A 27,794-nucleotide genomic window follows, 5' to 3' on the forward strand; every position below is an offset into this window, starting at 1 on the left:
ATGTTCCAGAGGTGGGAATAGGCAGATTTACAGAGAGGAGTGACATACAGTCAAAATACAAGGGAAAACTGGCTCAGGGTCAAACTAAATTAAGTGTTTAAACGTGCTGCTTTCCTTTTGTTCTGGGATCAGAGTTATTCCTTCCAGCCAACTGGTCTCACTTTAAGATAAAACCAAACACCTTCCTTCCCCCTAAAACAGCGTAAGTTAAAAGAAAACATATGTGCTGCTGCCTTTCTTCCTCAGACTGATCTAAAAACAATGCAGTTTTATTTATAAAATCTTGGGAGAAAACAGAGATAGGAAGAAATGCTTCTGTTTTTATTCTGTTGGGGGTGTTTAGCTGAATGTTTTCCTTGTCTTGGAAGATACTTATTTATAATTAATTCTATGTAAAAGCTGGACAAGGGCAGCACAGTAGGATATAGTATGATATTTTTAAAAGTTTTCTGATTGAGAGATAACTCATTTAAATTACCTTTCTAATCCACCCACTCTGTCTCCTCTCTCTAGGCACACCAAGGAAATCATATACAGAACACACAATGATCTCATACTGAATGCTATGTTATCTCATTTCAGCAATGGAGGGATTAGATCTGTTAGTTCCCATGCTGACAGTGCACTGGCTGGCTCAGTGTCGTAAGTTTCTCAGCAGCTTTCTGGCTTGCTTTTTATCTTCAGACGAATGGGCAAATGGCAGTGAGCTTTCAAGCTTTCTGAAGTAGGCCTGCAGGATCTTCACCAGTTACTGGGTGGTTTATTCTACTTTGCTCTGAAAGTTATATTTATGCTTTTGTTTTGATAACTACATTTACAGGAGAGGCTATGGGAAAACATTCTTAATTTTTATACAACTGCTCCCTTAAAACCATAAAGAAACAACTGGCAAAATGCAGAATGTAGTGTTTATGCAGACTGTGGTTTTGGTCTGAATTTGCCTATTTGCATGTGTGTAAAAGCCTTACATATTTGGAGCAATCTTTCAAAATTTCCATGAATTATAGTGTACACTATTTTTCCCTGTTAGTATGACAGCAAAACATTGGCTTCAAATTTTCACATTTCTTTTTATCATCAAGGTGGGCTGGTTACAATTGATCAAATCAGGGAGATGGTTTTATTTCTGACTCTGTGATCAGGATTGTTTGTCACATGGTCAGGAGTGTGTGCAGAAGCCATTGTGACTCATTTTCTTACAAGCAGCGGCCGCTTGTTTTGCAGCACTCTTTTAGCCGATCACAAAATGTTGGCTTTCACCTTTCTGTGCCTGAGTTTCCCCATCATGATAAGTAGGTTAATAGCATTTACTTCACATGTGTATTATGGGGAGTAATTAGATAATGTTTTTAATGCACTTTGAGATCCTGGTAAGGAAGAGACGCTGCTGCAGCACAAAGTATTTGATTTTTTTCCTTCCTCAGGGCTGGAATAAGACATAGGCCTATAGTGCTTATGCCTGGGACCCCAATTCCTGGAATTACCTGATCAGATCAGAATTTCAGGTTTCACTTTTAACAATTGTCTAATCTTTATGATTGCAAAGAAAAGCTTGAAAACGTGATTCAAGTGAAACCTGGGATTACCTGAACCTGCAGGGAGTCTGAAAAATAGCTTCAAGAAGTGCCAATTGCCCCATTCATCTTAACTTGGAAACCTGACACCTCTCCAAGGAGAGGAAGGGTAATGGCATGGGGTCATGGTGGCTTTGGGACCGTGGTAGGCCCCATAGATTGTCTGTCTGATTTTGCCTAAGAAGCCTTTTCTTGAGGTTACTAGCACACAATTCTTTCTGTGCCTAGACCCAAGCTCTGACACTTCCAAGAAGTATGAGATTGGAATTACAAATATTATTTCATATGAACAGTATGGTAATTTATATGGGAATGGAGGTTAGACATCTTGTCTATGTTACAGTTAAGATGGCTGTTAATAGTCACAATTAAAAGGATGAAGAGTTAGAGAAGCAAATATTTATATAAATACTGTACATTTATTAGTGTTTACAATGCATGCTGCTCATCTGCTCAGCTTTCATCTGAAATAACAATGTTATGAGGCAATAAATGTGGATGTAGTTTAATAACAGATGTTAAATGACATAATTTATTTAGAAATGTTAATAATTACTGCAGTGGCAGCATATAAAAGTATTGCATCTTATGTTAGATATTTCTTATGTGAAATCCGGCAGAGGGGGTGGGATTGATACCTTTACAAATAAAAAGTCAGCTGAATAAAGTTACGATAGCTCTAGAGAAAGACAAGTTACTATAAGAAAAAAAGGTTTAGCAATTTTAATGGCAAAGTTAAACAAGATGTAATTGTTTCTTCTCATTTCTTTAATCTGTCACAGCCCAGTCCTGCATTCCTGTCCAGCAAAAACCTTCCTGAAATTCGCAAAAAGAAAAGGAGTACTTGTGGCACCTTAGAGACTAACCAATTTATTTGAGCATAAGCTTTCGTGAGCTACAGCTCACTTCATCAGATGCAGCTGTAGCTCACGAAAGCTTATGCTCAAATAAATTGGTTAGTCTCTAAGGTGCCACAAGTCCTCCTTTTCTTTTTGTGAATACAGACTAATATGGCTGTTACTCTGAAACCTTCCTGAAATTGGAGTCAATGAGAGCTGCTTAGCACCTCTCAGGACCAGGCCCTATTGGTAATGGTATGGAACTATAGTATATAAAGCTCTTGTCATCTGCATAACTTTTAGCATCTCTGTATGTAAATAGACTGTATGTAAAAACTCAATTTCTGAGCTGTGCTATCCTGTGGCTTCCATTTTTGCCTCCATAAATGGGTAGTGAATTTCCTAACGACTATTTGTGCCCACATTATTGCTTATTTTCAGGCACAAAATTGAATCATTATAAAAGGAGGCCATCTCTAATAGTCAGGCCCAGGGTCTTTATTTATCCTTAGCTGAGTACACAATAGAATTGGTGATAAATTGTGAGTGAAATAGTGGTAAAATGTTAGTGATCTAGTGCAGTGTTTCTCAACCTTTCCAGACTACTGTTCTCCTTTCAGGAGTCCGATTTGTCTTGTGTACCCCAAGTTTCACCTCACTTAAAATCTACTTGCTTACAAAATCAGACTGCACACTATTGTTGAAAAATTGTTTACATTCTCATTTTGTCTTTATGAAATTTTAGTTTGTTCTGACTTTGCTAATGCTTTTTATGTAGCCTGTTGTAAAATTAGGCAAATATCTAGACAATTTAATATACCCCCAGGAAGACATCTGCGTACCGCCAGAGGTACATGTACCCCTCTTTGAGAACCACTGATCTAGTGTTTCCTGATTTTTCAGACAGTAATGTTGCCTCAGCCTTTCACAATAGAGAATGAATGTATAATACATGCATACCATGGATCAGTAATATATAATTGATTACCTACAAGAAGTTGGTATAGCAATAAATAATCCTCACAAAAGGCCTAGTCCTACAAATTCTTACTAACACAGACTTGAGAACTACTTGTGTCATAAATAGAAAGGGAAGGGTAAACCCCTTTAAAATCCCTCCTGGCCAGAGGAAATCTCCTCTCACCTGTAAAGGGTTAAGAAGCTAAAGGTAACCTCGCTGGCACCTGACCAAAATGACCAATGAGGAGACAAGATACTTTCAAAAGCTGGTAGGAGGGAGAGAAACAAAGGGTTTGTGTGTCTGTCTACATTTTGTCTTTGCCGGGGATAGACCAGGAATGAAGCCTTAGAACTTTTAGTAAGTAATCTAGCTAGGTATGTGTTAGATTATGATTTCTTTAAATGGCTGAGAAAAGAATTGTGCTGAATAGAATAACTATTTCTGTCTGTGTATCTTTTTTGTAACTTAAGGGTTTTGCCTAGAGGGGTTCTCTATGTTTTGAATCTAATTACCCTGTAAGGTATTTACCATCCTGATTTTACAGGGGGGATTTCTTATTTCTAATTCTATTTTTATTAAAAGTCTTCTTGTAAGAAAACTGAATGCTTTTTCATTGTTCTCAGATCCAGGGGTTTGGGTCTGTGGTCACCTATGCAAATTGGTGAGGCTTTTTATCCAACATTTCCCAGGAAAGGGAGGGTGCAAGTGTTGGGAGGATTGTTCATTGTTCTTAAGATCCAAGGGTCTGGGTCTGTAGTCACCTAGGCAGATTGGTGAGGCTTTTTACCAAACCTTGTCCAGGAAGTAGGGTGCAAGGTTTTTGGGAAGTATTTTGGGGGGAAAGACGTGTCCAAACAGCTCTTCCCCAGTAACCAGTATTTGTTTGGTGGTGGTAGCGGCCAATCCAAGGACAAAAGGGTGGAATATTTTGTACCTTGGGGAAGTTTTGACCTAAGCTGGTAAAGATAAGCTTAGGAGGTTTTTCATGCAGGTCCCCACATCTGTACCCTAGAGTTCAGAGTGGGGGAGGAACCTTGACATGGTGGCAGAGTGGTGGGATTAACCTGAAATCATTTTGAGATCCAGTTGAGATTTTTTTGAACTAGAAATACAGATTTTAAAAAAAAGGAAGTCCAGAAGCAGCTGAAACTGAAAGCAGCTTGTTTTTCTCTGCTTTGTGGCCAAGCAGAGACAAAAGGGGATTATCTTTGTGAATTGCAGGTTTTCTTTGCCTGGAGGCAGGGTACTTAACTCCTGCAGGGAAATTCACAGTCTTCCAACCCAGAGTTTTTTGTTTCCCTAAAAGTAAATAGAAGGAGGGGTGTTCTACCCATTTGCCTGGAGACAAAAGTGGCAGGGGTTTTTTTTTTGGATTTTGATTTTTTACAAGGAGCACAAGTTTAAAAAGGAAACTTGTTTTTTCTTTGGGCTGGGTAAACAGGTTTCCAAGTAGTTGGAAGTTTTTGCTTTGATTTGGGCCCAGAGCAGAGACAAGGGAATTGTCTTTTTCTGTAGGCTGACAATCACTATCAGAGAATAGGTATTCTATTCCAGCACAGCAAAATTTTACAGCCAAGTTTTGTTTGTTTATTTCTAAACCTCGGGTGTAAAGTTAGTTAAAAACAGAGAGGTTAGAATGACAAAATCTGCGGCTAGACTACAGCTGGAATTGGCCAAATTTCAGGCTGAGGAAAAACAAAGGGAACATGAAAGACAGATAGAACTCATGCGGCTGGAGAAGGAGGTACAGGAGGCTGCCCACAAGAGGGAAATGGAGGCAAGGAAGCATGTGGAGGAGGAGAAGGAAAAAGAGAGGAAGCATGTGGAGGAGGTAGAGAAGATAAAGGCTCAGCAGAATATACCAACAAACCCTAGCAATCCTTCTCCAGGTACCACTTCCCATCCCAGAAAGTTCCCCACCTACAAGGCAGGTGATGATACTGAGGCCTTCTTAGAAAACTTCGAAAGGGCCTGCCTTGGGTACAGCATCTCTACCGACCAATACATGGTAGAGCTGAGGCCACAGCTCAGTGGACCCTTAGCTGAGGTGGCGGCTGAAATGCCTAGAGAACACATGAATGAGTATGAACTGTTTAAATCCAAGGCGAGAGTCAGAATGGGGATAACACCCGAGCATTCTCGTCGGAGGTTCAGAGCCCTAAGGTGGAAACCAGACGTGTCATTTACCCGACATGCCTACCACATTGTGAAACATTGGGATGCCTGGATATCAGGAGCAAGTGTTGAATCTCCAGTAGATGTGCCCTTCCTAATGCAAATGGAACAGTTCTTAGAGGGTGTTCCTGAGGAAATAGAAAGATACATCCTAGATGGGAAGCCCAAAACTGTAATCGAGGCAGGAGAGATTGGAGCCAGATGGGTGGAGGTGGCAGAGAAGAAAAAAACTGGTCGCAGTTGGAGCGGAGACCAGAAGGGACAACCCCAGACCACACCCTATTACCGGGGGCCGCCCAAAGCCCCACCTACCTCCCAAAGAACCCTCCAGACCCCTTATCGTCCCACCACCCCGTTCTCCAGCAACCCTCCTCGCCCCAGTGACCCATCAGCTGGACGATGTTTTAAATGTAACGAGCTGGGGCATGTAAAGGCCAACTGCCCCAAGAACCCCAACAGATTACAGTTCATTGCACCGGAATCACACCAGAGGTCCACAGGCCCAGATACCTCCCAGATACCCTTGGAGCGGAGGGAAACTGTGAGTGTGGGTGGGACGAAGGTCACCACGTGGAGGGACACCGGAGCACAAGTGTCAGCTATCCATGCTTCCTTAGTGGACCCCAATTTAATCAACCCAGAGATCCAAGTGACGATTCAACCCTTCAAGTCCAACTCTTTCGATTTGCCTACAGCCAAGTTGCCTGTCCAGTACAAGGGCTGGTCCGGAACGTGGACTTTTGCAGTCTATGATGATTATCCCATCCCCATGCTGTTGGGGGAAGACTTGGCCAATCATGTGAAGCAGGCCAAGAGGGTGGGAACGGTCACCCGCAGCCAGGCTAAACAAGCCGTGAGGCCTAGCTCTGTTCCGAAAACTTCTATCAGGACCCGGTCAGAGGTGATGGACCCGGACCCCAGACCAATGTCTGCAACAGCAGTAGTGGATCCAGTCCCAGAGACCCAGACGGAACCAGTCCCAGAACCGGAACCAGCCGAACAACCAACACCAGACCCATTGCCAGCACTGAATCCAGTACTTGCAACCTCAACACCAGAGGGCCCCACCGACCCTGAACTGGCAGCAGCCGATAACCCGACACAAGAGGCTCAGCCGGAGCCTGAACCCCAACATAGTGCACCAGCGGAGAGCGGTTCACAGTCAACAGAAACAGCTCCATCCCCTATATCGCTTCCAGAGGGACCAAGCCTAGGTCCACAATCCAATGAGGAACTGATGTCTCCAGCATCAAGGGAACAGTTCCAGACCGAACAGGAAGCAGATGAAAGCCTCCAGAGAGCTTGGACGGCGGCACGGAGCAACCCACCGCCTCTCAGCTCTTCTAATCGATCCAGGTTTGTTGTAGAAAGAGGACTTTTATACAAGGAAACTCTTTCTGGTGGACACCAGGAAGACTGGCATCCTCAGAGACAGTTGGTAGTTCCAACTAAATACCGGGCCAAGCTCTTGAGCTTAGCCCATGATCACCCTAGTGGCCATGCTGGGGTGAACAGGACCAAAGACCGTTTGGGGGGGTCATTCCACTGGGAGGGAATGGGCAAGGATGTTTCTACCTATGTCCAGTCTTGTGAGGTGTGCCAAAGAGTGGGAAAGCCCCAAGACCAGGTCAAAGCCCCTCTCCAGCCACTCCCCATCATTGAAGTTCCATTTCAGCGAGTAGCTGTGGATATTCTGGGTCCTTTTCCGAAAAAGACACCCAGAGGAAAGCAGTACATACTGACTTTCATGGATTTTGCCACCCGATGGCCGGAAGCAGTAGCTCTAAGCAACACCAGGGCTAACAGTGTGTGCCAGGCACTAGCAGACATTTTTGCCAGGGTAGGTTGGCCCTCCGACATCCTCACAGATGCAGGGACTAATTTCCTGGCAGGAACTATGAAAAACCTTTGGGAAGCTCATGGGGTAAATCACTTGGTTGCCACTCCTTACCACCATCAAACAAATGGCATGGTGGAGAAGTTTAATGGAACTTTGGGGGCCATGATACGTAAATTCGTAAATGAGCACTCCAATGATTGGGACCTAGTGTTGCAGCAGTTTCTCTTTGCCTACAGAGCTGTACCACACCCCAGTTTAGGGTTTTCCCCATTTGAACTTGTATATGGCCGTGAGGTTAAGGGGCCATTGCAGTTGGTGAAGCAGCAATGGGAGGGATTTACACCTTCACCAGGAACTAACATTCTGGACTTTGTAACCAACCTACAAAACACCCTCCGAACCTCTTTAGCCCTTGCTAAAGAAAACTTACAGGATGCTCAAAAAGAGCAAAAAGCCTGATATGATAAACATGCCAGAGAGCGTTCCTTCAAAGTAGGGGACCAGGTCATGGTCTTAAAGGCGCTCCAGGCCCATAAAATGGAAGCATCGTGGGAAGGGCCGTTCACGGTCCAGGAGCGCCTGGGAGCTGTTAATTATCTCATAGCATTCCCCACCTCCAACCGAAAGCCTAAGGTGTACCATATTAATTCTCTAAAGCCCTTTTATTCCAGAGAATTAAAGGTTTGTCAGTTTACAGCCCAGGGAGGAGACGACGCTGAGTGGCCTGAAGGTGTCTACTACGAAGGGAAATGTGCTGGTGGTGTGGAAGAGGTGAACCTCTCCATGACCCTTGGGCGTATGCAGCGACAGCAGATCCAGGAGCTGTGCACTAGCTACGCGCCAACGTTCTCAGCCACCCCAGGACTGACTGAACGGGCATATCACTCCATTGACACAGGTAATGCTCGCCCAATTAGAGTCCAACCTTACCGGGTGTCTCCTCAAGCTAGAACTGCTATAGAATGGGAGATCCGGGATATGTTACAGATGGGTGTAATCCGCCCCTCTGAAAGTGCATGGGCATCTCCAGTGGTTCTAGTTCCCAAACCAGATGGGGAAATACGTTTTTGCGTGGACTACCGTAAGCTAAATGCTGTAACTCGCCCAGACAACTATCCAATGCCACGCACAGATGAACTATTAGAGAAACTGGGACGGGCCCAGTTCATCTCTACCTTGGACTTAACCAAGGGGTACTGGCAGGTACCGCTAGATGAATCTGCCAAGGAAAGGTCAGCCTTCACCACACATCTCGGGCTGTATGAATTTAATGTACTCCCTTTCGGGCTGCGAAATGCACCCGCCACCTTCCAAAGACTTGTAGATGGTCTCCTAGCGGGATTAGGAGAATATGCAGTCGCCTACCTTGACGATGTAGCCATATTTTCGGATTCCTGGGCAGACCACCTGGAACATCTACAAAAAGTCCTTGAGCGCATAAGGGAGGCAGGACTAACTGTTAAGGCTAAGAAGTGTCAAATAGGCCTAAACAGAGTGACTTACCTTGGACACCAGGTGGGTCAAGGAACTATCAGCCCCCTACAGGCCAAAGTGGATGCTATCCAAAGGTGGCCTGTCCCAAGGTCAAAGAAACAGGTTCAATCCTTCTTAGGCTTGGCCGGTTATTACAGACGATTTGTACCGCACTACAGCCAAATCGCCGCCCCACTGACAGACCTAACCAAAAAGAAACAGCCAAATGCTGTTCAGTGGACCGAAAAGTGTCAGAAGGCCTTTAACAAGCTAAAAGCGACCCTCATGTCTGACCCTGTACTAAGGGCCCCAGACTTTGACAAACCGTTCCTAGTAACCACAGATGCGTCCGAGCGTGGTGTGGGAGCAGTTTTAATGCAGAAAGGACCTGATCAAGAATTCCACCCTGTAGTGTTCCTCAGCAAAAAACTGTCTGAGAGGGAAAGCAACTGGTCAATCACTGAAAAAGAATGTTACGCCATTGTCTACGCTCTGGAAAAGCTACGCCCATATGTTTGGGGACGGCGTTTCCACCTGCAAACCGACCATGCTGCACTGAAGTGGCTTCACACCGTCAAAGAAAATAACAAAAAACTTCTTCGGTGGAGTTTAGCTCTCCAAGATTTTGATTTCGACATCCAACACATCTCAGGAGCTTCTAACAAAGTGGCTGATGCACTCTCACGTGAAAGTTTCCCAGAATCAACTGGTTAAAATCATCCTTGAGATGTGGAAAATATTGTTAGTCTTTATGTACTTGGTAGTATATTTAGAGATGCATGTGTCTTATTAACTCTGTTTTTCCTAGAGCTCCAGGAAGAAATCCCAGCCAGTGTTTCACCCTAGCTGAGATTTGGGGGGCGTGTCATAAATATAAAGGGAAGGGTAAACCCCTTTAAAATCCCTCCTGGCCAGAAGAAATCTCCTCTCACCTGTAAAGGGTTAAGAAGCTAAAGGTAACCTCGCTGGCACCTGACCAAAATGACCAATGAGGAGACAAGATACTTTCAAAAGCTGGTAGGAGGGAGAGAAACAAAGGGTTTGTGTGTCTGTCTACATTTTGTCTTTGCCGGGGATAGACCAGGAATGAAGCCTTAGAACTTTTAGTAAGTAATCTAGCTAGGTATGTGTTAGATTATGATTTCTTTAAATGGCTGAGAAAAGAATTGTGCTGAATAGAATAACTATTTCTGTCTGTGTATCTTTTTTGTAACTTAAGGGTTTTGCCTAGAGGGGTTCTCTATGTTTTGAATCTAATTACCCTGTAAGGTATTTACCATCCTGATTTTACAGGGGGGATTTCTTATTTCTAATTCTATTTTTATTAAAAGTCTTTTTGTAAGAAAACTGAATGCTTTTTCATTGTTCTCAGATCCAGGGGTTTGGGTCTGTGGTCACCTGTGCAAATTGGTGAGGCTTTTTATCCAACATTTCCCAGGAAAGGGAGGGTGCAAGTGTTGGGAGGATTGTTCATTGTTCTTAAGATTCAAGGGTCTGGGTCTGTAGTCACCTAGGCAGATTGGTGAGGCTTTTTACCAAACCTTGTCCAGGAAGTAGGGTGCAAGGTTTTTGGGAAGTATTTTGGGGGGAAAGACGTGTCCAAACAGCTCTTCCCCAGTAACCAGTATTTGTTTGGTGGTGGTAGCGGCCAATCCAAGGACAAAAGGGTGGAATATTTTGTACCTTGGGGAAGTTTTGACCTAAGCTGGTAAAGATAAGCTTAGGAGGTTTTTCATGCAGGTCCCCACATCTGTACCCTAGAGTTCAGAGTGGGGGAGGAACCTTGACAACTTGTTTAAGGGAACAATGGTTAATGTCTCACTCCTGCTCTCATTGGATTTAAAAGAAGTTTTGCAATTGACGTCAGTAGGAACAGAAAGATTTGGCCTAAAATTGTCATAGCTGTAACATGCAGTTTCCCAAATGAGTGTAAGATTCCCTAGAACACAGGGCTGCAGAGCTACCAAGCAGCTGTGATCTCCAAGCTGCTACCCAGCGGCAATTCCAACCAGCTTGTGCTCCACTTCCCATAACCCACTGTGGACACGGATCATGGGAAACTCCTTCTCAAGGGTTTGACAGACAGCAGCCTCCTGGCTCCTGATTGCTTCCCTGCCCTATATAAACCCAAGAGGCACTCCAGGAAGTGTGTAGACAACAGCATGTAGCTGCCATGATAGCGCCTGAATTCCTGGCTTTGGTCTTGGCTTGATTTGAACTTCACCTCCTGAGTCAGACCCTGAAACCTGACTCAGACTCTGATCCTTGGTGTTGAGCCTGACCTGGAACCTATTAGCTCCTCCACTTTTCCCAGCTGCAGGTTTGCACATGCTCTGACCTTTGTCCCTGACTGCCCTTGTTGGGATCCTGACAATGGGAAATTATGGACAATTGCGATGTTGCGCATCAGTTTCCCCCAACATTTTGGGCCTGATTCTGCTTCCATACTCTTATTGAGTAGCTGCTTGCCCAACAGGTAATTCCTTTTACCATGATCCAAATTCTTCTTCTAGTTCATTTTATCATGAGGCCAAATGCTCAGCTGGTCTAAATTGGAATACCTCAATTGTAGGTAATGGAGTTCCTGATTTACACCAACTAAGGATATAGGCCTAAATATCAATTTGTTTCCTTAGCGACATCTCAACACTGGCTTGAATTTCACAGAAATAATACAGTAAACTAGAAAGGTGCAGTTTCCCAGAAGGCTGAAATTATTGGTAGTAAAACACTGACAACAGCCCTTTTTTTGGCCCTCCGGAGAAGCCTGAGGTTTGCCTTCCCAGCAATTGTCAAGCATAGATTAAAGCAGAGGCAGCTGTGTCTATCTGAATGATGTGGGAGCTACAAAGGAATCTAACTAGCCAGCATGTTTCATGTTCTGAAGGCTCTCCCTCCTGGTGCAGATCCATCACATTCCCTGCAAAGTTATTTTTATGGCTCGAGGTGTGTTTTTTTTCCCTAACCACAGTAAAATATAGCCCCATACTATCAGGTCATGCAGTAGCACAATAGCTGAAACAGAGCTAGGGTCTTTGGTTTAATAGAAATGTGTTTTAGGTAATGGTTTGAAAATCAACAGTTATTTTACAGATTTAATTATCCATGGACTTTGTTCTAACTAGCATACTTCGCACGTACACAAGACAGAGTGGGGAAGGGAATAAGATGACTTTCCCCCTATGTGGCTCAGATAGAATTGCACCCCCTACACACAGTGAAGCCTGGGGACTATTCCTAAGTTACTCTTGCACAAAGCAAAAGGAGGTTTTGCCTTCCCCACACTGTGCAGGGGGAAATAAGCTGCACCCCTTAAAGAGGTACTGCCATTTTCAGCGCTCCTCTAGGCACTGATTTGTTGCAAGAGATTTTCTGCTCCTTTATGTGCTCCCTTTGAGACATGACAGCTCGGTACTACCCCCAATCCAGGACAGGGCCTCAGGAGCACCCTCTAGCGGAAGATTGTAGATGACTCTTCAATATCTCCCAACCTGTTTTCTCTCAAAATATGTATTTCTAAATTAACCCCAGATGCCTGCCACGTTTTCACTGGGTAACCAGAGGCTGCCCACGCCAGTTACTATTTAGTTACTTTACAGGGCTGAGGAGAGAGGTAATTTGAGGGGGTAGAATCCAGTTTTACTTGCTTCTCTTGCATGATTTAAAAGATTAGCTATGCTAGCTTGAGTCAGTGATCAGCGAAGACTTTCTTACCCATTATTCCTCACAATAAATAAATTATAAAACACAAGCTATTTCAATGGGAAAAATCCTGGATAGTGCTGAGCACTTGCTAACTCCATGCAAGTCATAAATTGTATATGTTTTGCCATATGTAGAACTTCAAAATTAATATTTCCATTCCATATATTTTAGAGCAACCAAAAGTGTGCGAGGCATTACCACACAGAGCTTACTGGGTACAATTTTCAGAAGTGCTTAATTATGTAGCAGCATAGGTCGCATTAGACATACCTGCACTAGCTCTGCTTGAGATAACACCTAACAATAGCACTATGTCCACAGCGATATGGGTGATGACTTGGGTTAGCCACCCCAAGTACAATCCCACCGGACCCGCCCCCAGGTACGCACTCAGGAGGTTAGCCCAAGCCACTGCGTATGCAGTTGTGGACATGCTGTTATTTTTAGGTGCTAGCTCAAGAAGCACTAGTACAGATATGTCTACACGAGCTGGGAATCACACCTTCCGAGTCAAATGCAGACATATTCTTAGTCGTCTTCCTTTGGAACTCTGCCCCTGGTTTGTTCCAGGCAACTGGTATGTGTTTGTTTAGCATACTGCCACTTCAGCTTTAGATGGCAGAGTGCCTATGGAACCACTGGATTATCTAAAGCTGTCCTCTGAAGTGTAAGACTACCTGCCTTCTCCTTAGAGTACAGTTACCTCCCTGGCACAGGGAGTTGCCCTCGCTTTTTCAGCTGTGAATTTGGCCTCTAGTTTAAGTGTTATAAATCAGAAAGAAGAGATTTCAGAATTGACTTGTTGGGGAGTGGGAGGAAGAGGCAGGATTTTAATTTAATGAGATTGCACTTCAAAATAGCTGCATATGTCCACTTTTGTTTCCTTTCTGTCAAAAACCTGGGAATACTTCCAACCTTGGATTTACAGAATTATTGTATTCCTACCAAAAAAAATTTCTGAAGTCCTTGGCTTACTATACTATTAGAGCTTGCTTGAAGCAGCTTGGCTGTGATTGAAACAAAATTCCCTCTGCAGCTTCCAAGTGACCAGTTCTTTCTTATCAGTCTGACAAGCAGGGATTGGGGTGAGGGAGGTTGAGACACAGGCAGAATTTGTGAGCAAAGGATAATACTGAACATTCTTGTTAACAGTTCCTTGTTGAGAAACCTCCCTTTGCTGCTTCGATTCATTTTCCTGCCCGTGTCTTCCAAGTGGAAAAGTATGTTGGCACCTGCTTGCTTCCAATTGGCATGTGGTATCACGCTCTGAGGAAGCAGTTGCCTGTGATATTGACAGTTCTTATCATGTAGTTTAAGACCAGTACAGAATTGAAGTTCACTCTTACGATATTAAAATGACAAGTGGAGATCACTAGATCACCTATTCACCTTACTTAGAGAATTATAAAAAGATATATAAACAAACAAGGAAAAACCTCTCACCCGATCAATATAGTAATATTACAAACTCTAACTACATCTCAGTCATGTGAATTACTAGGCGAAGGCTAATGTGACTCAGGATGCTGAAAAGGTCAAATTTCCACATTGTAATTACTACCACAACTCAGAGAATATATTCAGCTTTCAACTTCTCTAATTACTTGTATTTATGGAAAAAAAATGCCAATGAGCATAAAAAGGGTCCGCTTGGACTGCTTTTGAGTCAAAGGTTAGTAATGAGACTTGGAGTCTGTACAGTGAGTAGTACTCTTTCAGATGCAGTCTTTAAAGCACCTATTTTATAGTCTCCTTTTAGGCATAGACATGAATTTAAGGACCAACATACATTTTCAAGTTGTTGTGTTAAAAATTAAAAGGAGAAACAGATATGAAGAAAATCCATTTGGCAGCTGGTGAGGGAAGAAAGAACGTTACATTTGGGTGTGGACCATTCCCCAGCCTCTTAAGTGATATCTACATTGGGGAATGGCATCATGTTAACACCTCAAGTAAATGGGCAAGCACTGTTTAAAAACTGTTTTGATCATTCCTGGGCTTAACCACAACCAGCTAAGACATTTGTAGATCATAGAATATCAGGGTTGGAAGGGACCTCTAGAGGTCATGCTCAAAGCAGGACCAATCCCCGATTTTTGCCCCAGATCCCTAAATGGCCCCCTCAAGGATTGAACTCACAACCCCGGGTTTAGCAGGCCAAAGCTCAAACCACTGAGCTATCCCTCCCCCCAGTGTGAATGTCCTTTCCTATAATAAGGGCAATCTCATGTTTAACGTAGTGTTAGTTAATGTTTTCTAACATAATGTATGTTCTCAGGGCACACTAAGCTAACAAAATTTTCTGGACCAACATTTACACAAATTATTCATATGCTAATCGTGGTCACCCTCAGCCCCAGTTGAAATTACTTGCTATGGAAACTGTTCTTCATCTAGAAGAATGGTATATTTAGGGGACATTTTTGGATGCTTGTCTGCTGCTAGATGATCAAATGGTGGGGGTGTCCTTTCTTTTAATCTTTTATTTGCTGGGTGTTTTTAACCATTTTTCTGCAGATGCGGACCTTCCTGCAATCGTCCATGGATTTGTCACTTCAGAACTCTACTACAGTAATGAACTCTACATCTTAAATCAACCCAGAAATCAGAGATGCTCTGCAGGCAGCATTGGCTGTTTCTTGATTTTTGTGTGGATGTACATTTGATTTTGACCTATAAAGTCTGAAATGGTTTGAGACCTATTTATTTGAGAGACTGCCCTTTTCCCAGTATAACACAGCCACTGCTGCCATCAACAAGGGTGCCTGAGGTGGAGTCTCCTCAGTTTAAAAGGGAGGAGATGCACCAGCTGGTCATTTTTCATAAGTGAATTTACTCCCCTGCTTGGTATGAATTAGCTTGAATTTGTTGTGTTTCAGGGCATAAAAGGCCCATCTATTTAACCATGCTTCTGAGAGGCCAGGACATGATCATGGCTGGTGTCCCTAGATGAGAGATGTTACAGTCTGGGGTTGGTTATTTTCTGGTTTGGGGCTGAGTGGAAATGGCAGGCTTATTCTTTGTGATTGTATTTGTAACTTATGTCAAAGGTGCCTAGAGCCTGGGAGCTTTTTCCATATTTACTTAATCTTATTATGAATGAAAAGAGAGAAACTGAAATCAATAGTTCTCTCAGAAGGCAATTAATAAATCTACCTGAAGTGGACTAGTATCAGAGCAGTATACCATTCCTTCATGAATGGCAATCCTTCCATTAAATTTGTTACACTGAACAATGAAATTACCAATGTGGTGGTCATCTTTGTTTCCTAGGAACTAGACTGATACCATAATATCACTTTACATTCATGGGGAACAGCCCTCAAAAGATTTCAGTGGTAGCAGAAAAAATAGTGCTGAAAAATGCCAAACCCATCTAGCCAAAGAACCATTTCCCTCATTTTATTTGGAACTTTTGGGATTTCTTGTCTTCCCTAGTTTTGATTATTAACAGTCTTAACCTTGGGCGGTATTGTTACTTTTGCTGAGGTTCTATTCTAAGGCTGCAATACTTTTCAAATTTTGGTAAAACAGATTGGGTCAGAATTTATCAATTGTGAATGGTCCCAAACCACAAATTAAAGTAATTATATCAGTGCAATACTTTTGACTTTAACGAAGAGGAGAACATGGGCAATACTATGCAAAATAGGCTTTAGCATGTACATGTGTTCTGTCCAGCAGCTGCCCAATTAGCAAATAGTGCTGGCATAGTGTAGAAATAGACTGACCGAAAGAGGAAGGATGGCCTTATGATTATGGCACTGGTCTGGATTCCTCAGGAGACCTTGGTTCAGTTTCTAGTTCTGCAACACTTCACTTCAATACCTGTGCCTCAGCTCCCCATTTATAAAATGCATCCCTCTCTCAAGGGGAGTTGTGAAAATAAATCTATTCTATTAACATGTATGAGAGTCTGAGGTAAAATGCCGTTCTAAGGAACCATAGAAGTGCAGAGATAGGTATGTGAGTGCCATTCTATCTCACTGCTTCTTTGGCTTCTCTAATGGAAGGCCTGTAAAATAGTCTTTGTGTTAGTGTTGGGAGGAGCCAGGATGGGAGTGGAAAATTCCCACCCTGTTCTCTCCCCTGTTGAATACAGGCTTTCTTCCTGTCAGATTTTGACCTGTGTTTTTTCTACCTAGGTAGCAACTAGAACTACACTGCGAGCTATTTAGAAAATGCAAGGCTATTCTTATCAGCTCTGAGCTACGTGAAGAAAAATTTAATATTTGTAATGTTTATATAGAGATTTATCTCAGAGCCACTTCTCTCATATACATTATTTCCTGGTCTAATCTAATATTTGCTTGGACTCTTCCTTGTGTTCAATACTTTTTAGAACTGTAATAAATAATCCAATTCAATTTAAAAAATAATGTTTTCCTCCAGATTCTAATAATCCTGTGATACAATCTGTCCCCAGTTATAGTAACATGTAGTAATTTCCTTTCCTTTTCAATTTCTTTTAAAGTTCTTTTTTTTCCAATTAATTTCTTTTTTGTAAGAGGCTCTTTTGCTCAAAGGATTTGGAATGGGATGGCAAGATCTTTTTGAATTCATAGTTTCATATCTTTTTTCAATTTCTTCATTTAATGTACTAAATATTACTCTTGTAAAATTATATACAATTATTAATGGATATTATTGCTGGCCACCACACGCTTTTCATTCATACATAGAAAGTTAAATCTAATAAGTGTCCTGATTTTTTTTTCTGTTTCATCATCTTGTGCAGCACACAGCAGAGGACTGTGTGGCATGGTTGGTTCCTGCATTGTTTTAGCTAGTTTAAACAGACATCCTATGTTCTTTTTATTAATGCATTGACCTTAGAGGATAAGGGGATACATGTCATATTTGGTAACATTGTTTCCTAATGTCACTCCAATATGTAGTGTTACTATATAGTGTCCAGCTCTGTCTTAAGATACATCTGCCCTGCAATTGGAGCTGTGACTGTAGCACATGTAGACATACCTGAGCTAGCTTTAATCCAACTAGCTTGTGTTCAAATAGCAATGAAGCCATGGCAGTATATAGCCACCACCGTATATATCCAGGCTCCCTGGTGGGCTTGTACTTGACTGACTAGTTCGTACTGCAGTCTTTGCTGTTGTGGCTTCACTGCTATTAGTTCTGAATTAGCAACATTAAAGCTAGCTTGGGTATGTCTACATATGCTGCAATCACTCCTCTGGCTGCAGTGTAGACATACCCTTAGTGTTGCACTATTTGTACTAGAGACTGCAATCCACCAGGGATCCAATATGCTGAAATAAATGCCTAGCCTTTTGTCACCTTACCCTTTTTTTTTTAAAGTTATCATTTATTATTTTTGTACAAGCTTTTAAACTTTATTGTTCATTGCAAAAGTTAATGATTTCAGTATAGCACCATGTAGAACAAATCTTATTTTCTGTGACTAGCTAGTTATTTGCACAAACCATTTTAATGGGCGTGGGATAGTGGGGAGGAGGAACTAAGTTGTGTTGGCAAGTGTGGATAATCAGAGGGAGTAGTGCAAATCATGCTCTTTTGTGTTAAGGTGACTGGTCTCACAAGCAACTAGTACATGGTGTCAAGGTTCCTCCCCCACTCTGAACTCTAGGGTACAGATGTGGGGACCTGCATGAAAAACCTCCTAAGCTTATCTTTACCAGCTTAGGTCAAAACTTCCCCAAGGTGCAAAATATTCCACCCTTTTTGTCCTTGGATTGGCCGCTACCACCACCAAACAAATACTGGTTACTGGGGAAGAGTTGTTTGGACACGTCTTTCCCCCCAAAATACTTCCCAAAACCTTGCACCCTACTTTCTGGACAAGGTTTGGTAAAAAGCCTCACCAGTTTGCCTAGGTGACTACAGACCCAGACCCTTGGATCCTAAGAACAATGAACAATCCTCCCAACACTTGCACCCCCCCTTTCCTGGGAAATGTTGGATAAAAAGCCTCACCAATTTGCACAGGTGACCACAGACCCAAACCCTTGGATCTGAGAACAATGAAAAAGCATTCAGTTTTCTTACAAAAAGACTTTTAATAAAAATAGAAGTAAATAGAGATAAAGAAATCCCCCCTGTAAAATCAGGATGGTAGATACCTTACAGGGTAATTAGATTCAAAACATAGAGAACCCCTCTAGGCAAAACCTTAAGTTACAAAAAAGATACACAGACAGAAATAGTTATTCTATTCAGCACAGTTCTTTTCTCAGCCATTTAAAGAAATCATAATCTAACACGTACCTAGCTAGATTACTTACTAAAAGTTCTAAGACTCCATTCCTGGTCTATCCCCGGCAAAGACAGAATATAGACAGAGACACAGACCCTTTGTTTCTCTCCCTCCTCCCAGCTTTTGAAAGTATCTTGTCTCCTCATTGGTCATTTTGGTCAGGTGCCAGCGAGGTTACCTTTAGCTTCTTAACCCTTTACAGGTGAGAGGAGATTTCTTCTGGCCAGGAGGGATTTTAAAGGGGTTTACCCTTCCCTTTATATTTATGACACATGGATTGAATAGAACCCCTTCTCCCATCTGAAGTCATCTCATTCCCTGAGGAGACTGCACTAAGGGTAATATAAGGGCAGCTGATAATTAGAATTTTCTCCAGACTTGTTGTTACATCCCATCTCTGGGGAAGTTATTATATTAACTAACCCTCCTCTGAATGGCACATGGCACTTACATGCAGGAGAAGTGGCAGGCTGGATTCTAATACCTGTGATTTCTCCATATAGCTCTCTGGTAGGCACTTGTTGTGCCCACATTAACTATCACAAATAGAGCATGGCTCCTGTGTGTTTGGCTTTACAGATCGTTCTGTAGCTCCACAAATTGGTTCATGGTTGCTTCTATCACACCTGGACCTTTGCAAGAATTTCTTCTGTGACATACAGAGAGCTACTCTGTAGGGCCCCGACACAGTCATTGTTTCAGACACTCTTTCCCCTTTTACCACATTTGCTTTGATACTCAGTTGTGGGCACAAACTCAGGCCATATAATTGCATCCATAATGGCCTAATGTAGGGGCATTCAATGCTTTGAAATTTTGGTCTTAAGTGTCTCCATTTTTTTTCTGTGAATTAAATATGTCATTTCTGTGGCACATATTCCCTGCTCAGCAGAGTCTGAGTGCCAGGTAAACATTGACACAGGTTTAAATGGGGTGGCTTAGGGAAATATTCTTTATTCCGGTAATCATTTAAAGGATACTACTGATTCTTGCAATTTTAAAGAGAAAAGCACTGAGGATTGCTACATGAATTTAAAAACCTACATACATTGAGCTTAGATGGGGATCTGATGTCTTTTTTTTTTTTTGGTCATTTTTTCTTTTATGACTGACTAGTGTTTCTTCTTAGCTTGGAGAGCAAATCATTTTCTACTAAATAACTAGCACTGCTACGTGATGTGATATTACCTGGTAGAAAACATGCCAGCAAAACAACTTCCCAGAACAGTCAGTCAGATCTTTACTCCCTGAAACAATCTTACTCTACAAAGTCAATCAACATTTTTTTTTGTTTTTCTTCATGCTTCTAAGTCAAACCTTTTCTTTTTTGCTGCTGTGGGAGACAGCTAGAAGACCAGTAAACTGTTTTATGAAAATCCTTTTGTATCAGATTTTTTTACTGGAATGTTTTTCTCTCTCTAATTAGGATTATTACTATGTTGTAAACCTATTATTATGCCAAGCATGCTATTATTAAAGTATTATTCAAACTATTATTATGTGATGATCACTAGAACATGCTTTATAACATTTAAGCAATGAGGCAAACTAGTATGTCTGTTACTGTCATAAAAGCACACACCCTCTCTAGATTGTATTACTGGGGATTAGGCCGAAGGATGCATGTTATCATCAAACATCAGGTGTGCTTTTGTCATGCATTATAAAAGAAATAGTTCAAAATGCAATTAAGAAACCAGAATGGCTAATGTAATAATGAGATATTTAACTCCTTTTACGATGGAAGCCACCATGTTGAAGTCTCCTGATCAGTGTGATTCTGGGTAAAGATGATGGCTTCCTCTTAACAGTTGGACCTCTCCAAACTTCAGGGTCCAGCCTTCTCCCAGATCCTAAAACTTTTCTGTTCCATTAAAAAAAAAAGATTATGAATATTTATTACTTATTATTAGGGCTGTTGATTAATGGCAGTTAACTCACGCGATTAACTCAAAAAAATTAACTGTGATTAAAAAAATTAATTGTGATTAATCACACTGTTAAACAATACAATACCAATTGAAATTTATTCTATATATTTGGATGTTTTTCTACATTTTCAAATATATTGATTTCTATTACAACACAGAATACAAAGTGTACAGTGTTCACTTAATTTTTTTATTACAAATATTTGCACTGTAAAAATGATAAAAGAAATAGTATCATTTTTCAATTCACCTCATACAAGAACTGTAGTGCAATCTCTTTATCATGAAAGTGTAACTTACACATGTAGATTTTTTGTTACATAACTGCACTCAAAAACAAAACAATGTAAAACTTTAGAGCCTACAAGTCTACTCAGTCCTACTTCTTGTTCAGCCAATCGCTAAGAAAAACAAGTTAGTTTACATTTACAGGAGATGCTGCTGACTGCTTCTTATTTACAATGTCACCTGAAAGTGAGAACAGGCATTTGCATGGCACTTTTGTAGTCAGTGTTGCAAGGTATTTACGTGCCAGATAAGCTAAACATTCATATGCCCCTTTATGCTTCAGCTGCCATTTCAGTGGACATGTTTCCATGCTGATAATGCACGTTAAAAAAATAATGCGTTAATTAAATTTGTGCCTGAACTCCTTGGAGGGAGAATTGTATGTCTCCTGTTCTGTTGTACCCACATTGTGCCATGTTTTTCATGTTATAGCAATCTCGGATTATGACCCAGCACATGTTCATTTTAAGAATGCTTTCACAGCAGATTTGACAAAACACAAAGAAGGTACCAATGTGAGATTTCTATGGATAGATACAGCACTCGACCCAAGGTTTAAGAATCTGAAGTGCCTTCCAAAATCTGAGAGGGACCAGGTGTGGAGCATGCTTTCAGATGTCTTAAAAGAGCAACACTCAGATGCGGAAACTACAGAACCTGAACCACCAAAAAAGAAAATCAATCTTCTGCTGGTAGCATCTGACTCAGATGATGAAAATGAACATGCTGGTCTCTGCTTTGGATCATTATTGAACAGAACCCATCATCAGCATGAATACATGTCCTCTGATATGGTGGTTTAAGCATGAAGGGCATCGTTAGGGCATCTGGCATGTAAATATCTGGTGATGCTGGCTACAACAGTGCCATGCAAACGTCTGTTCTCACTTTCAGGTGACATTGTAAACAAGAAGCGGGCATCATTATCTCCCGCAAATTGTAACCAAACTTGTTTGTCTGAGCGATTGGCTGAAGTAGGACTGAGTGGACTTACAGGCTCTAAAGTTTTGTATTGTTTTATTTTTGAATGCAGTTATTTTTTGTTAATTAATTCTACATTTGTAAGTTCAACTTTCATGATAAAGAGACTGCACTACAGTACTTGTATTAGGTGAATTGAAATATACTATTTCTTTTGTTTTTTACAATGCAAATATTTGTAATAAAAAATACAAAGTGAACACTGTACATTTTGTATTCTGTGTTGTAATTGAAATCAATATATTTGAAAATGTAGAAAACAACCAAAAATATTTAAATAAATGATATTCTATTATTAACAGTGTGATTAATCACAATTAATTTTTAATCATGCAATTAATCATGATTAATATTTTTAATAGCTTGACATCCCTACTTATTAATTCTATTGCACTACTGATATGCATGTCACTTTACAGACAAAGAGTAAAACAATGGGTAACATTTTCAAAGCACCCAGCAGCCAGACTTTTAAAGGTATTTAGACACCTTGTGGGATTTCTAGGCACGTAAAACTCATTGATTTTAATGGGTATTAAGCACTAGCTGTCACTGGATAATCCCATTTTCTGCCTAAGTACCTTTAAAAATCTGGCCCTAAGTGAGTTAGATGCTTAAGTCCCACTGACTTTTAGTACAGCTTAGGCTTCTGAATGCTTAAGTTACTTTTGGGAATGAGACATACGCTTATAGAGCGGGATTCACAAAGTTATTTAAGTGGATTTCAATGGCCCACTCCTACTCACTTGTCCTAGCTCCTAAGTGCTTTTGAAAATTTTACCCAAGATCCCTGGCCTACAAGGATTGGCTACCATGTTTATAGGCACTTTATAAATTTTTAGGTAAAATGGCTTTACAATCTAAGTCCCCGTTGCATCAAGGGGAGCATATTGACCAGTGTGTGTGTATAATACAAAGCATTAAAACCCAGGTCATCTGCAGAAAGATTGGGAATAGGTCCTGGTTAAGGTTTTCTATATTGATAAAGTTTTCTGGGTGGACATTTGACATTTTCATGAAATAGCACTTGAATTTATTATGATCAGTACTTTCACATGGAAGACCAAATTAATTCACAGTGATTGATGGGATACTTAAAGGAAAGTGTTAACCTTTTCATATGGTGACTAGGTGACCCAGCATCCACTTCATTAGTAATATTCCTTGTACTGCGTTTATGTAGAGGAAGAAGAAAAAATCAGTAGGCTACTGCACTCCACATTATGATGAGTAAGTCTACACTTAACTAGGTTCTACGCCATGCAAAGCATAGCCCTGCTTTAATTCACAATATTTTATTCTAATTTCTGAAAGATGTAGTGCACTTGAAATAGCCAGAATGAAATGAGCCACTCATGATTAAAAGTACGCCATAATTCCCCTCACAACGTTTAAAGGAGTGCTGCTTGTGTCTCCCATTGTCAGAAAGACTATTTAATTTTGCTTTAACGAGTCAGTGGTGGATCCTGGTAACATGATTCAAATCATGTTCTGGTTAAATATTCATGAAGCAAAACTAAAGCCCTTAGGCCACTGAAAATGGTACTTTAGAATAAAGGTTATTTTCAAAGGTCTGATTTTTACTCTTTAGAAAATGCAGAAAGTGAAAAAAGAAAACATTCCCAACTGTAAATTACTTGGTTATTTGAACACCATAGGTTTCAGACGCCACAGTTCCATTTAGTATTTGTACTATGACAACTATTACTCATACTAGAAATAAGCCGGAACCAACACTCTGGATATAAGCAAGTAAGAAACTTTGGGAAAGTTCGATTCTGGATCCAATCAGTGCAGTTCAAGCACATCTCTGATTCTTTCCAGTTCTATTATATATATATAATATATATAAAAAATAAATACACCCTTGTAATGCAAATTTGTATGAGATATACATAAAGTGGGTCAAATTTTGCTCAGAGTCCCCTATGTGCTTATACACTCCATATTGCAGAAGAGGCTTGATTAAAAATAAATGCTTTAAAATGACTGTTATGCTAATACATTGGGCTAATACATAATATTAACACAATGCTAATACAATAATGTGTTGAAAAGTAGTCAACTTTGGCTTCCGTCAACAGGGGTATGTGTAGAACAGAATGAACTGTGGCATGAGACAACTTTTAAAAAGAAAAACCTTTCCAATTTTGGGGGTCATAAGGGTTTTTTAACCAGGAAAGGGCGTTAGAAGAGGGAAAAGAAGGTGTTTGCTTCTGAATTAAATAAATAAACTATATATCTTCAGCAAGGTTCTGCTTTACGACAAAAAGTTTGGAGATTTGCATCAGAAGCTTGGATATTACACCAAACTTCTTGAGTCTGGAAACTGGTCTGAAAGTCTTAAATAATAATAATAAACATTAGTACAAGAGTGCCAGCATTTCCTGACTTGAGCTGGCCTCATTCTTCTGGTATTTGTTGTTTTGGTCCTTCCTGAAATCTGGAGTGGAAGTAGCACAGGTGATTTTAATTTGTTTTAATTTGAAACTGAACTTTTTCAAACTTTAAAAAAAAAAGTGGAAGGACAAATTCTACCGCCTTTGATATGACCGCAACCACGAGAATGTGACCCACAAAGTTGTAAGCCTGTTCTAGCTTTATCTAAACTGGTTCATCCTATCGCTGTATATTAACTATTAACTGGGTCTCAGCTGCAAAGTTCACATCCAGATTTGATCTTGCCCTAGTGCTGATTGGGAATCATATTTTTGGTTCAGGACCAGCTCTATCTTTAAACACATTCATCTTGGCTGACTGAGTCACTCCTTCCAAATTTACCACCTGAGTGGGGGAGAGAAACTAGAATCTTATCTCCTAGGCCATTATTTCAAGCACTGGCCCACATAACTTCCTGGACTCTACCCTACTACCAACAAAACAGTAAATCCAATCAGAAGCTTATTAGTGTATCAAGGGGCATGGATTGCTACAGAACTTGGTATTCCTTGAGTAAATTGCTATAAAAGATCCTCTATGCAGTGGTGGTGTAGCTCTGTTGGTCCCTGGATATTAGACAGAGAAGGTGGGTGAGGTGATTATCTTTTATTGGATCAACTTCTACACAGAGCTCCTCTTCTTTATTGGTCTACAGAAGTTGGTCCAGTAAAAGATATTACATCACCCACCTTGTCTCTCTAATAAAAGATCCTGTCAGCTGTTACAGCTTCTCTGTGGGATGTGATAAGACATAGCTTCAGAAGGAATTTTTTTTCCTGCTGAATATGGGAGCCAACTTATTTTGGATTTGACCCACTCAGTTCTTTAGTGAAGACCTAATTTAAATAATTACCAGCTGGTCCAGTCCAATACTGAGAAATTCATATAATACCTGGCATAATCATGCATCCAGATGTTTCTTCCTAGATGATCACAATGGTCCCTTCTGACCTTGGAATCTCCGAATCTTACTGTAATGTCTTATAGCCTATGATCTTTTACTGTCTTTTTCTAGCTTCCATGAACTCTGTGTATTCAGCTTACCGTTCAAGATTCATCTTCACAAACCCCAGTGGAAGTCCCTATTAATTAGGGGGGGAAGTAAACAAAAGCTTAACTAATCAGCTGTTAACAATCAGTACCAGATTACACTAATGCAGTTTGAAAACCAAATAAGGAAGGGGGAGACCCTTAACAATTCATGAAGTAGGTACTAAATCTTGCTGACAGAAGATAACCTTCTTCAGCTCTGAGGCAATGCAAGTGATGTTGATCTATATAGCTGCAGATGTGGCTCCAGGGTGCAATCTGTCCAGCTGCTCAATATCAGCACTGCCACATGGGCACTGCAACAGGGAAGATAAATAATAAACCTCTTAGTCAAGGAGATAAATACAATTGGCTGCCATTAGTTTTTACACCAAAAGCCTGCTGCTTCCCATTGTTAGGGAGAGAAAGTGCTACTGAGAGGTATCTAATGAACAGAGAGAAAAGAATAAAGGATTTTCACGTTAACGCTCCCATTTTAGTCAAGCAAGCATGGCTTTTGAAATTCAGTGAAGAAATATTGTATAGAATTCACATTGCAGTCAATTTCAAATGCCATAGAACAGCCTAAAAATCAGGGCTAGGTGCATAGTTTGAGTACCAATCCACGGTGGCCTAAACTAGTAGCATTTGAGACTGCTGCCTCCAACCTGAATGTTGTGAAATCATTTTGATAGACAAAGGGTTACTATTTGTGTCATGATGTAATAGTCTTCTCATGTTGGGCTGTGAGCCCTGAAGAACCCTGCATGCTTGGACTCTAGGCCTGGAACAGGACTAGAGTCCAATGCTGAGAGAAGGGGACTGGTTGTGTGTGTTCAAGAGTAACCCCAGGAAGGTCAGTAGAGCTACAGTGAGGAAGCTATACAGTGAAAGGAGAATTAGGCCCAAGCAGTTCAGTCTGGGGCTTTGTACGGGACAAAGGTCATGGTCAGCAGCTGATCTGAAAGGCAAGTCTTGGCAGGTTCACCCATCTTTTGTTAAAATTATCGTTAAAAACACTGACAAGTCAAATGAGTACAGGTTCTTACATGATCTTTTGCAGAGGACAGCTCCATGTCAGTACAAATTTTACCTGCCCCGTGCAAATTTATATCAGATGCCAAGTGCTTGATTCATCAGTTATAATTCCATCCAGAAGTTAATTGGTAAAGTATTTTGTCATTTTCCCACAACTCTCATTTTGATTTTTAAAAAAATTGTTGATTTTTCTTTTTGAAAGGATTAGAAACTTCTCAGCATGGCTTTTGCTTCCTGTGATCCACACACCTCATTGACAAACTCTTTTTGCCTGCTTATAGGAGATCATTTTCAACAGATTAGTGAGGTGCAGCAAAGGTATCACAATAGTTTCCCTTCATTTTATCTGGTGGGAAACTGCTGGTCCAAAGTTATCAAGAAGTCCCTGAGTGTGGGCTTTTAAAAAATTAATAATAGAAGAAAATCAAATCATCTTGCAGGCAGGCGGAAGGACACTGCCTGTAGGACTGTGTTTTCCAATGGCATCCCGTGAGATAATGAGTCCATGTCTATGGAAATTGATTCATTAATATTTCATTAACTCTGCTTCAGTACAATTCATGAACTGCTCCTAGAAATTCAATAAGTGAATTCAGTGAATCACGAAGCTTTACAAATTTGGAGCAAAAAGTAAAAATACTGGGAGATGGTAAATACCAATGGAATTGGCTGCCTTAACTGAGCCTTAGCAACAACACATTGGTGTTAAACTTAAACTAAATCCAAACACAGCAGCCACAACAAAGCTAAATGCAGCCATAGACCTGTAAAATGATGCTGAAGTAGAGAAACATGGAACTAGTTATGAGCCTGAAATAAACCTCAGTTCCAAACACTCCTGGACTTTGGGTTGTTTGAAATCAGCACCCACTGATAGCCACTATCGTCAAATGAAAGAACTCCTCCATCAAACGCTACTCAGAGAGGAAAAACTTATGGGACTTAACAACATAGAGAATATACAAAGAAAGGCCCAGGATAGACAAAGATGGGAGAGTATCATGATCTCTGGAACTGGTGTGAGAGGGATAGGGTGACCAGATGTCCCAATTTTATAGGGACAGTCCCGATTTTTGGGTCTTTTTCTTATATAGGCTCCTATTACCCCCCACCCCCGTCCCGATTTTTCACACTTCTTGTCTGGTCACCCTACAGAGAGACCATGTTTCCTGGAGGGACTGTTCTTGAAGAGATACCAGGGAAAGAGAGAAGAGGTGGACAGCCGCATGGACAGAGAAGTGCACAGGGTTTAATAAAGTTCCATTTGTTCAACCTAACTTGCA

The 27,794-nt window shown here is 41.0% G+C and overlaps 2 long non-coding RNA genes across 2 annotated transcripts in view; both read left to right on the top strand.

Moving 5' to 3' along the window:
* Positions 1 to 27,794, top strand: part of LOC141988232 (uncharacterized) — a 275,503-nt gene that overhangs the window by 52,764 nt on the left and 194,945 nt on the right. The gene's annotated exons all lie outside the window — the stretch shown is intronic.
* LOC141988233 (uncharacterized) lies at positions 109 to 27,721 on the top strand. The gene is made up of 3 exons (XR_012639704.1): positions 109 to 202; positions 514 to 642; positions 27,667 to 27,721. It is a non-coding gene; the product is annotated as an uncharacterized LOC141988233 (long non-coding RNA).

This window comes from Natator depressus, chromosome 5, assembly GCF_965152275.1.
Source record: "Natator depressus isolate rNatDep1 chromosome 5, rNatDep2.hap1, whole genome shotgun sequence".
NCBI lineage: Eukaryota > Metazoa > Chordata > Testudines > Cheloniidae > Natator > Natator depressus.